Source organism: Raphanus sativus, chromosome 2 (assembly GCF_000801105.2).
Source record: "Raphanus sativus cultivar WK10039 chromosome 2, ASM80110v3, whole genome shotgun sequence".
In the NCBI taxonomy this organism is placed as follows: Eukaryota; Viridiplantae; Streptophyta; class Magnoliopsida; order Brassicales; family Brassicaceae; genus Raphanus; species Raphanus sativus.
Window position 1 is genome coordinate 14,385,423 of NC_079512.1, and position 12,208 is coordinate 14,397,630.

Below are 12,208 nucleotides of genomic sequence, written 5' to 3' on the forward strand. Positions count from 1 at the left end.
ATTTAGATATATTGGATATTTAGATTGCATCTAGTTCTCTGAATTCAACTATAATATTTTTTATTTCAAATATATTAAAATTATTATTAGTTTTTTTTATTTGAATTTACGTTGATTGTTTCTTCGATATGTAAATATATTTGAGGAATATTATGTATAACTTAAGATATATGTGCGTAAAATGAAATAAAAATTAAACTAAAGTGTCTGATTCCAAATTACATAAATTAATATAATTATAATACTCTAGTCTCATGCATATATAAATTTTACAATATAACTAAATTGTAACAGTTTGTTAATATTTTATTATCATTTTTAAATATGTTTTGAGTTATTCTATAATTTACATTTATAAGATTATTATTATAACACTATATAATATATTTTTTTTTTTTACGTCAAAAGGCTATTCTATTACTCAAACTTGAGGTGGTCTGGGTAACCAGACCGGAATAGAACAACCAAAGTAGCAAAGAGATCTATGAAAAGTACGAGCACTCCTAGCTAAAGAATCAGCTAACACATTCTCAGTTCTTGCGGTTCCGTCAGCATTGCAATCATGTCTTTGCAGTCTGTGCCAAAACTCTGACAATCCGACTGTTGCAACATTGTTTCCATTGCCCATTTTAAAGCCTCCAGTTCCGAGTGTAGAGCTGACTCCCTCCTCCTCAGGTTCCGCATTCCCATTAGTTGTGTCGTCCCTGTGCTATCTTTCCATACCCATCCAAGTCCACTATACAGATCAGTAGAGGTCCATGAACCATCTATCATGCATATATCACCCAAGCTTAGGACTTGAGGCTCTTGAACAACTTGAGACATAATCAAATTCTCTCTAGCACTATGCCAAGCTTGACATTCACTTTATGCATGCCTTACTAGTTCATCTGGATCCCTGTCTATTCCTCTGAATAACTTATCATTGCGAGCTTTCCATATGTACCAGATGATCCAAGGATATGGGTCCCTATCATTTTCTGGCTCCACTATGCTATTTTTCCTCCAAAACAAATAATCCATATTATTGTAAACGCTCGGAGAAGGAAAAATATGAGGACTAGATGGAGTTGATGATAATGCCCATGTTTGAAGAGCTGGTGGGCATTCAAATATTGCATGAGTTACACTCTCTTCTGGCTCTCCACATCTTGGGCAGTAGTTATCACATCTCATGTTTCTTCGTACAAGATTCCTTGTTACTGCTACTTGTCCTGTGATTAGTTGCCATAAAAGATGGCGAATCTTTTGTGGAGCACTTACCTTCCAAGCAAAGGCTTGGAGTTTAGTGATACTGGGTTCTAGAACTTGTGTCTCATCTTCTTCTTCTTTTAGAATGTTTGTGGCTACCCAATATCCATATTTTACCGTGTATTGTCCATTCTTGGTATAATTCCAACAAAACGTATCTGATCGATGTGTAGGGCTTATGGCCATACTCTGTATACTTGGTATATCCTCATGATGAACATACTGTTCAAGCATACGTAGATCCCATTCCTTAGTGTGGAAATCGATAAGACTGCTTACGGTCATTCCTGGGTTTACCACCGGTGCAATAGCTGTAGCCGGTCTTGCTGGCACAGATGGGATCCATGGATCCTGCCATACTTTAATCTCATACCCTGAATGTACTTTGTTCCTGATTCCCAACAGCAGTAATTTCCTCGCTGCAATAATACTTGTCCACACATAAGATGAGGAGTCTACTGAACAAATTCGTAAGGGCGAACTCAACCGATAGTATCTGCCTCTTAATACCCTTGCCACTAATGAGTCCGGAAACTGAACAAGACGCCATAATTGTTTAGCTAGAAGAGCTAAATTAAATTCATGGATCATGCGAAATCCGATGCCACCCTCCTCTCTAGATTTACACATTTTGTCCCATGTAGCCCAGTGAATTCCCCTCTTTGGCGGGTTCGAACTCCACCAGAACTGTGCAATGGCACTAGCAAGGTTCTCACATATCTCTAGAGGCAGTAAGAAACTAGACATCACATACGTTGGGAGAGCTAGCAAGATAGACTTGATTAGTACTTCCTTTCCTCCCTTCGAGAGCCATCTGCCAGTCCACCCATTCACTCTGTGTAATAGCTTCTCCTTCAGAAATGCAAATAACTTACATTTAGACCCGTTGATATATTCTGGAATTCCTAAGTAGGATCCCATTCCTACTTCATTTTGTATGCCCAGAATATCTTTAATTTGCTGACGATCAGTCGCTGGAATCCTCTTGCCAAAGAGCAAAGAAGACTTATCAAAATTTATGCATTGTCCAGATGCCTGCCCATATTTCCTGACTACTTTCATAACTTCTTCACATTCACGGGGCTCCGCCTTACAGAAGAAAAGGCTATCGTCAGCAAAAAGAAGGTGAGATACCGGAGGGCTAGCACGAGCGGCTCGCATCCCCGTTATCTTCCCTTGATTCTCTGCTTGACTAAGAAGGCTAACGAGCGCTTCCGTGCATAGAATAAATATGAAAGGAGACAAAGGATCTCCTTGACGTAGACCTCTCTCTGGAACTATATGTCCCCTAGGCTCTCCGTTCATCAGCACTTGGTACTTCACCGAGGTAACACATCTCATAATCCATTCAACCCATACCTCAGAAAAGCCCATCTTCCTCATGACTGCCTCTATAAATGACCACTCCATCCTATCATAGGCCTTGCTCATGTCTGTCTTGATGGCCATCCTTTTAACCCGTCCGCATGGCTTTGTCCTCAAGGTATGGAACATCTCCTGTGCTATCATCACATTATCTGTAATTTGTCGTCATGCCACAAACGCCGACTGCGTTTCAGATATCAAATGTGGAAGAAGCTTTTTTAATCGTTGGCAAAAGACCTTAGATACTATTTTGTAACTGACATTACATAGACTGATGGGTCTAAACTGTGTCATCTTATTCGGCTTTGTAGTCTTAGGTATAAGACAGATGTTTGTGTCGTTCAACCCTTGTGGCATTGTACCTTGGAAAAGAAATTGATTAACCATAAGAGTTAAATCATCTTTGACAATATCCCAAAACTTTTGATAGAAAAGGGCTGTCATGCCATCTGGACCAGGAGCCTTCTCTGGGTGCATAGCAAAAAGTGCCAGCTTAACCTCCCATTCTGTTACTGGCTCTGTAAGAGCATCATTCGTTTGTGCAGTAATGGTTGTCTTTACTTTCGACAGAGCATCTGCTATATCTTCTGGATTAGATGATTCAAATATTTGCCTAAAATAACTAGTAGCGATGGCTACTAATCCCTCTTCATCTTCCACCATATTCCCATGTGCATCTAGAAGTTGAGTTATCCTATTCTTCGCCCTTCTCTGCTTTACCAATGCATGAAAGAATTTTGTGTTACGGTCTCCCTCCCTTAGCCAAAGTAGTCTGCTCTTTTGCCTCCAAAACATTTCTTCCGCCTTAAGAGCGTTAGAAAGCTCCTTTAGAGCATCAGCTATCTGTTCAGATGTGGCATTATCATCCGAGTATAAGTCTTCTACCTTCTCTTTGAGCTCTTCCACCAGCTTTTCTGAGTTCACATTGTTTTCTCTTCTCCATTGGCTCAGAGCTTTCCGACAACTAGCAATATGATCCATAATACTTGCATCAGGTGGCAGATCATCCGACTTCCAACCTTCAAGAATGACTTGCCTCAGTTCCTCATCAGCTAGCCATCTTTTATCAAACTTAAATTTCTTTTTCCTTCTCTTTGGTCTTCTAAGAATCTCAGCTAGAACTGGACGATGATCCGAGCCCCAGAGCATGAGATATCTCGATGATGTATGCGGAAATTGATCATGCCAATCCTCATTGCCCACTGCTCTATCTAGACGACATCTCACTGTTACTCCGCGAGATCTTTTTCCTACCCATGAGAGCATATTTCCCGTAAAAGGAAACTCTAGCATTCCACAGTTACTTAACATATGTTTGAAAGGTAAGAAGGAGCTATCGGAGCGTTTCTTGCCTCCTTCCTTCTCACTGTGATCAATTATTTCATTAAAATCACCAATCATGAACCAAGGTCCATTTCTAGTTGTGGCAAAGCGCGTAAGACGCTCCCAAACCTGCTCTCTACGTTCTAAAACAGGGTCTCCATGAACAAATGTCATGTAGACTTTTATTCCATCAATGACTGCCTCAATGTCAATCATTCTGTTATTTTAAAATAAAACATTAACTTGAAAATCATCCATAAATAAAAGAGCTAAACCTCCGCTGAGACCAAGTGGCTCAACGGTAAACAAACGATCAAATCCTAAGTCAGCATGAATGTTTTGCAACAGCAGCCTCCTATTCTTTGTTTCAGAAAGGAACACAAGTCCTGGGCGATGCTTCTGACACATCTCCGTAAGGCGTCGAACTGTGAGGTCGCTCCCAATACCTCGACAGTTCCAACTGAGTGTCCTCATGGATGATTGTGTGATGAGTATTTGGAACTCATCGAACCATCATTCTTTGACGAACCTTCAAGTGTCTTCTTTACACCAGTTTGTCGCCTCGTCTTACCATTCCCAGCTTGCGCCTGCGACCCAGATGAGGCCGTATGGCAACTTGGAGATCCCCGACGGATGATCTCAAACTTACGGCTTGGAAAACCCAACGAGGAATTCTTTTTTAAGCCAAGTTTCCTATTCTTCATCACCTTAGAAGCCTTCTTCGTATCCTTCCTCTCTGTCGATCTATTGTCCACTTGCTTGGCCTCCAACTCCATGAGATCGATACCCAGGAGATCATCGTCGTCAACCTCAACGTCCAGCATATCACCATCCTGTTGTTCTACGATCTCCATATCATCCAGAGCACCTATAATCTGGTCCTCCACATTCATAGGCTCCTTGTTATTCATTGAATCAAAGGAAGGAGCCATAGCATCTCCTTTCTCCCGCACAGTTACGTTCTCCTCCATAGAGAAATCAAGTCGTGTAGGTGTTATAATCGTGCTTGCGAGCTTCCGGGAAGATGCAGACTTGGCCCACTTATGTTTCTCTGAGCTCCCTTCCACGGCTCGAGATGAGGCATGACATTGCTCATATGGAACAACATCACTCTGTTTCGCTAGCTGATTGTCTTTCACTTTTCCTTGTGAAACACGAACCAAAGCATCGCTCCTTTAGAGCATCAGCTATCTGTTCAGATGTGGCATTATCATCCGAGTATAAGTCTTCTACCTTCTCTTTGAGCTCTTCCACCAGCTTTTCTGAGTTCACATTGTTTTCTCTTCTCCATTGGCTCAGAGCTTTCCGACAACTAGCAATATGATCCATAATACTTGCATCAGGTGGCAGATCATCCGACTTCCAACCTTCAAGAATGACTTGCCTCAGTTCCTCATCAGCTAGCCATCTTTTATCAAACTTAAATTTCTTTTTCCTTCTCTTTGGTCTTCTAAGAATCTCAGCTAGAACTGGACGATGATCCGAGCCCCAGAGCCTGAGATATCTCGATGATGTATGCGGAAATTGATCATGCCAATCCTCATTGCCCACTGCTCTATCTAGACGACATCTCACTGTTACTCCGCGAGATCTTTTTCCTACCCATGAGAGCTTATTTCCCGTAAAAGGAAACTCTAGCATTCCACAATTACTTAACATCTGTTTGAAAGGTAAGAAGGAGCTATCGGAGCGTTTCTTGCCTCCTTGCTTCTCACTGTGATCAATTATTTCATTAAAATCACCAATCATGAACCAAGGTCCATTTCTAGTTGTGGCAAAGCGCATAAGACGCTCCCAAACCTGCTCTCTACGTTCTAAAACAGGGTCTCCATAAACAAATGTCATGTAGACTTTTATTCCATCAATGACTGCCTCAATGTCAATCATTCTGTTATTTGAAAATAAAACATTAACTTGAAAATCATCCATAAATAAAAGAGCTAAACCTCCGCTGAGACCAAGTGGCTCAACGGTAAACAAACGATCAAATCCTAAGTCAGCCTGAATGTTTTGCAACAGCAGCCTCCTATTCTTTGTTTCAGAAAGGAACACAAGTCCTGGGCGATGCTTCTGACACATCTCCGTAAGGCGTCGAACTGTGAGGTCGCTCCCAATACCTCGACAGTTCCAACTGAGTGTCCTCATGGATGATTGTGTGATGAGTATTTGGAACTCATCGAACCATCATTCTTTGACGAACCTTCAAGTGTCTTCTTTACACCAGTTTGTCGCCTCGTCTTGCCATTCCCAGCTTGCGCCTGCGACCCAGATGAGGCCGTATGGCAACTTGGAGATCCCCGACGGATGATCTCAAACTTACGGCTTGGAAAACCCAACGAGGAATTCCTTTTTAAGCCAAGTTTCCTATTCTTCATCACCTTAGAAGCCTTCTTCGTATCCTTCCTCTCTGTCGATCTATTGTCCACTTGCTTGGCCTCCAACTCCATGAGATCGGTACCCAGGAGATCATCGTCGTCAACCTCAACGTCCAGCATATCACCATCCTATTGTTCTACGATCTCCATATCATCCAGAGCACCTATAATCTGGTCCTCCACATTCATAGGCTCCTTTTTATTCATTGAATCAAAGGAAGGAGCCATAGCATCTCCTTTCTCCCGCACAGTTACATTCTCCTCCATAGAGAAATCAAGTCGTGTAGGTGTTATAATCGTGCTTGCGAGCTTCCGGGAAGATGCAGACTTGGCCCACTTATGTTTCTCTGAGCTCCCTTCCACGGCTCGAGATGAGGCATGACATTGCTCATATGGAACAACATCACTCTGTTTCGCTAGCTGATTGTCTTTCACTTTTCCTTGTGAAACACGAACCAAAGCATCGCTCCTTTAGAGCATCAGCTATCTGTTCAGATGTGGCATTATCATCCGAGTATAAGTCTTCTACCTACTCTTTGAGCTCTTCCACCAGCTTTTCTGAGTTCACATTGTTTTTCTCTTCTCCATTGGCTCAGAGCTTTCCGACAACTAGCAATATGATCCATAATACTTGCATCAGGTGGCAGATCATCCGACTTCCAACCTTCAAGAATGACTTGCCTCAGTTCCTCATCAGCTAGCCATCTTTTATCAAACTTAAATTTCTTTTTCCTTCTCTTTGGTCTTCTAAGAATCTCAGCTAGAACTGGACGATGATCCGAGCCCCAGAGCCTGAGATATCTCGATGATGTATGCGGAAATTGATCATGCCAATCCTCATTGCCCACTGCTCTATCTAGACGACATCTCACTGTTACTCCGCGAGATCTTTTTCCTACCCATGAGAGCTTATTTCCCGTAAAAGGAAACTCTAGCATTCCACAATTACTTAACATCTGTTTGAAAGGTAAGAAGGGGCTATCAGAGCGTTTCTTGCCTCCTTCCTTCTCACGAACCAAAGCATCGCTTCGTATATCAGCCTCCTTAGCAGTCTCTTGCCGATGATCCTCAGTACTCCACTGACCACCGCGTTGAGCCCCCACCTCTCCAACATGCCGCTCGTTCGCTCCCCACTCAGGTCTCTGTTTTTCTCTCCAAGCTTGCTCTGTTCTGCGATCATATGGACCAGCACGTGCTCTAGCTCCTCCATATCTATTGCTCCTTGAGTAGTTATCCTTACTTCTTATTATCCTGTCGGTATGTCTCCCCAATGCCTATTATTCTCCCATGAACGATGGTTAGAACTCCTCCTCTCGTGCTCCTCAACTCGTGGCTGCCGCTCCATCGTGTCTCGAGCGACCTGAGAACCGAATCTGGTTTCAGTCAGAGCCCTTGAGGGCTGATGGTGTGATGAGACATCAGCATTTGTTTGTCGGCCTAAGTTTAGAGAACCCGACATCGCATATGGATCTTGTACTCTCGAGAAAACACCAGGTCGAGTCTCTGGGATTTGTATCCGATTTTTGATATCCGTGGTTGGACAATATCCCTTCTCATGAGTTAACATTCCACATAAGGTGCAATGTTTAAACAAATACTCATACTTGATCTCAATAGTAACCTCGTCTCCTTCGTACTCAACTTTCCTAGAGAACTTAAGTGGTTTCCGAGTATCAACCTCAATCAGCATTCTTCCTTCTGTCAGCTCCATAGTGTCAATATGACCGATCCTTCTGCCGATATTCTTCAAGTTTATGTCTGTCCATAGGTGTCACTACAAGAAATATAGGTATCGGTAGCAGTTCTCGGTAACACGAATTTACGAACTGCTACTTAAAACGCAAAAATCGGATCATTTTAGGCGTGGATAACCATTTTAGCCGTTAGATGGTATCGAATCCAACGTCTGATATTAATTTGTTTTTTCATTTATTTTTTAATTATTTTCGCAGATCTGCGCGTTAGAGACGAGAGAGAGAGAGAGAGAGAGAGAGAGAGAGAGAGAGAGAGAGAGAGAGAGAGAGAGAGAGAGAGAGAGAGAGAGAGAGAGAGAGAGAGAGAGAGAGAGAGAGAGAGAGAGAAGAGAGAGAGAGAGAGAGAGAGAGAGAGAGAGAGAGAGAAGAGAGAGAGAGAGAGAGAGAGAGAGAGAGAGAGAGAAGAGAGAGAGAGAAGAGAGAGAGAGAGAGGAGAGAGAGAGAGAGAGAGAGAGAGAGAGAGAGAGAGAGGAGAGAGAGGAGAGAGAGGAGAGAGAGAGAGAGAGAGAGAGAGAGAGAGAGAGAGAGAGAGAGAGAGAGAGAGAGAGAGAGAGAAGAGATGGAGATGGTCGATCGAGAGAGAGATCTGATTTCTAGGGTTTTGCCGATTGATTCCTTGTCTGCTTTCGGTCCTATCAACAAGCGATTTAGGGTTTGTTCTTCCTCTTATTTTTCCAATTAGCTAAGTTTCTTTCGTTTCTCGTTTCTCTAACTGTATCTGGTAAGAATTATCAAGTTTCGCTCGTTTTTTATCAAAGTTTCATTCTTTTTATGCTCGTGTTCATGGGTATTGCAGAACAGACAGTGGATGATTTATAAGGCTTCAAGGCTTAGTTTCAATTTCTTCTGTCCAGAGCTCCTACAGGTACCTCTCTGTCTCCCCTTTATTTCTCTCTCTCTCTCTCTCTCTCTCTGAATCTGATATTTTTTTTTCTTGGTAATGGTGGTGGTCGTGACAGAGCTTGTGGTCATGACCATAGAAGGCGTTCGTGAGCAGTGGAGTCGTTTCTGAGAAAATGTGGTGGTCATGAGCATAGGCGGCAGCGGCGGTCGCGAGCAGAGGAGGCGGAGAAGAAGACGCCCCGGAGATGGAGGCGGAGAACACGCACCGGAGATGGAGGCGGCTTGGTTTGATTATTAGGTTTTCTGGTTTTGGTTAATTTGGTTTAGTTTTCTGGTTGTATGTTTAGATTAGTAAACCAAGTCTGGTTTAATTTTTCTTGTTGGTTTAATATTGTAAAACCAGTTTTGTTTGTATACTGATTTTATTTATAATAAATATTTATTTTAATTATAATTAATATTCGATTTAATTTTCAGCTATTTAATTTTTAACAAATTAATTTAATTAATTTCTTCATTTAAATAACTAATTCAATTAATAATTTTTTATTTTTTTTTAGTTATAGCATTATATCTCTGTCATAATAAATTATTTTATAGCACTAAATAGAAGCCATAAAAATGTATATAATAGCAAAAATGAGATGCTACAAAAATGTATTAATGTACAAAAATAAAATGCTATAATATCTCTGTTTATTATAGCACACAGAAAACGCTACGATATAGGGGGAGTCTACCATAGCTGCGGCTGTCATAGCGTAAGTGTTTTCGCTACAAAAACGATATGGTAGCGTTTTTACGGTGCTACTAATACTGATACTTCTTGTAGTGTGTAGAGGAAATCCAACCAAACGAACCCAAAATGGAATGATCCATGGGTAGTCATCATGCACTATGGGTTCCCATCGGACTAAGACAAACATACAGAAATTAAAATGAAATGGTCCCTGTCGCAGCGCATATTTGAGATCATCCTCTGTTGTGAAGTTAAGCAAGAACTTCCCATTCCCGAGATCATTGGCCGTGATTCTCTCAGCCATTCCCCATTGAGAAGGCATCGTTTGGAGAAGTTTCTCCACATTCTGTTTTTTTTGGTTAAGAATCTTGCCTATCAACGTTAGACCCGCCTCCTTGATAACATAAGAGTCATCTCTGTCAACAAGTTTAATCGGAGCATCATCATCTTCCTCATTGTAACAGATCCCTTTGCCTTTAATATCCGCCCGATGCACAGACTGCATATGAGATGAGGATCCCATACGCATAGCTAAAGCTCTTAACAAAGATTAAGAACAGGAGATCAAAGTAGAATCTTAACTGTATATCAAGAGATATACGAACAAATCCTTATCCTCTCCGCAACTCCAATTCGTCTTCCTTAAGAGTTACAGGACGTAACAATGGAGCAGAGACAGATCAGCTAAATTGCAATTAAGCGGAAAAGGAGATGTAACAGAACACTGGGGCCAGAAACAGATCGGACACCAATAGATCGTAGGTGATCACTGGTTCGTCTATCAACTGGGACGATTGCGTAACAGAGAATCAACCAAGGTTGGTGATCTCTCGAACAGGGGAAACGAGCGTGGTGTGCCGGTAACGAGATCCTGCGGCTAATCCAACGCCAATGAACGTCGGATTAGGTGAAGAACGCAATCTCAAGGGAGATCACGAGCTCGGCAAAAGTTATCGCCTTTGGTGTCGCCTTTGCGCCGCTAGGGTTTGATGTGATAACTTCGTTGTCATTTATTTGCTGTTGTAACACTATATAATATTTTTGTAGTTAAATAAATGATTTAAATATAAGCTAGATTGGTCAAGTCATCTCATGTTGTGAGTATATTGAGTTACATATATTCTTTCAAATTCAAATCCAAACTGAACTATTATTATTTTTATTATAATTATGTAAAATCAAATTAAATTTATTTATCTTTTAAATGTGCATTTATTTTCATAATGTTTATCAAATTATATGTTGATTTAAAAAATATATTAGAAAATGAAGCAAAGAGCAATAGGAAGTTACATACATAAGTAATTAATACATTTTGGAAACTCATTAACATGTATCAATATTTAAAATAATTAAATATTTATAAATTCTAAATATTTTATGCTTTAAATTTAGGGCAATTCTCTCAAATAGCCTTTTTAAGTTTTTGTCACAGAAATAGCACTAAAAATAAAATGACCAATATAGTCCCTTTTTATTTTGAAAATTTTAATATTTATTTTTTTTTTTAAAAAATTTAAAACACATACTCAAAGTCCACTTGTTAACTCTAAACCCTAAGTCTATATTAGTTAACCCAAAAGATATAAATACATATTTTACCCTTTAATAAAACCTCTTTTGGTTATTTTTACTCTTTGAATGCTATTTTTATGAAGATAAACTAAAAAGTGTTATCCAAGGGAATTTCACTTAGATTTATTAAATAGTAAACAGAAATTTATTTTAAATAATCTTAAAAATAAGAACTCAGATTGGCATTTTGGTTATGATTATATTAAGTTCCACAAACATAAGAACATAAAATTTAAAAGCAAATTTAATATGAAGAAAACAAATCCTTTTAATAATGATAAAATATAATATATCTACATCGTTAAAAATATATAGTGTTATGTTATTCTAAAATGTTTTGTTATTATTTGATCAAAATATTTTTATTGTTAATTTTTCTATTTTTAATATATTTAAAATAATCAGTTTACAAAATTGTGTCTGTATTTCAGAAATAATATTATATAAATAAAATATAATTTATAAAAAATATTTTTGCTGTAATTGAAAGATATTATAGTCAAATAAATACATGAAAAATAAATAAAATTTTCAATAATACAAATTAATTATAAAGTATTCTTAGTCAATCAAACATATATCAGTTTTTATTACTTAATAAATTTATGTAATCATCTAAGAAAATAGTTAGATATATAAAAAAATATTTCTATTCCTTTGAAAGCATATATTTTGTATTTTTTAAAATTATGTTTTAAAAGAAATAATATTTCTTTTTCTAATATCAAGATCATCTGTGTGAATTTTGTTTTATGAAATCCCATTATATATATAATTACTTGAGATTTCAGCTTATGTTATATATATTACTTGAAATTTATAAGCTGGTGGCTTCAAATATATGAGAAGATTTGACGGAACTTCTCAAATGTTGTTTGACCCCAAATCTTCTCAACTGAAATTCATAGGTATGTTTTTCTTAAATAGAATATCTTATTTTTACATAGGGAAAAAGACTGTTCAATAATCACTAAAAAGGATCA

The 12,208-nt window shown here is 39.1% G+C and overlaps 1 long non-coding RNA gene across 1 annotated transcript; it reads left to right on the forward strand.

Annotated features, from left to right (window-relative positions):
• Window positions 1-8,565: 8,565 nt before the first annotated feature.
• LOC130505194 (uncharacterized) lies at window positions 8,566-9,365 on the forward strand. Its single transcript, XR_008941586.1, has 3 exons — window positions 8,566-8,720; window positions 8,865-8,933; window positions 9,028-9,365. It is a non-coding gene; the product is annotated as an uncharacterized LOC130505194 (long non-coding RNA).
• The last annotated feature ends 2,843 nt before the right edge of the window (window positions 9,366-12,208 follow it).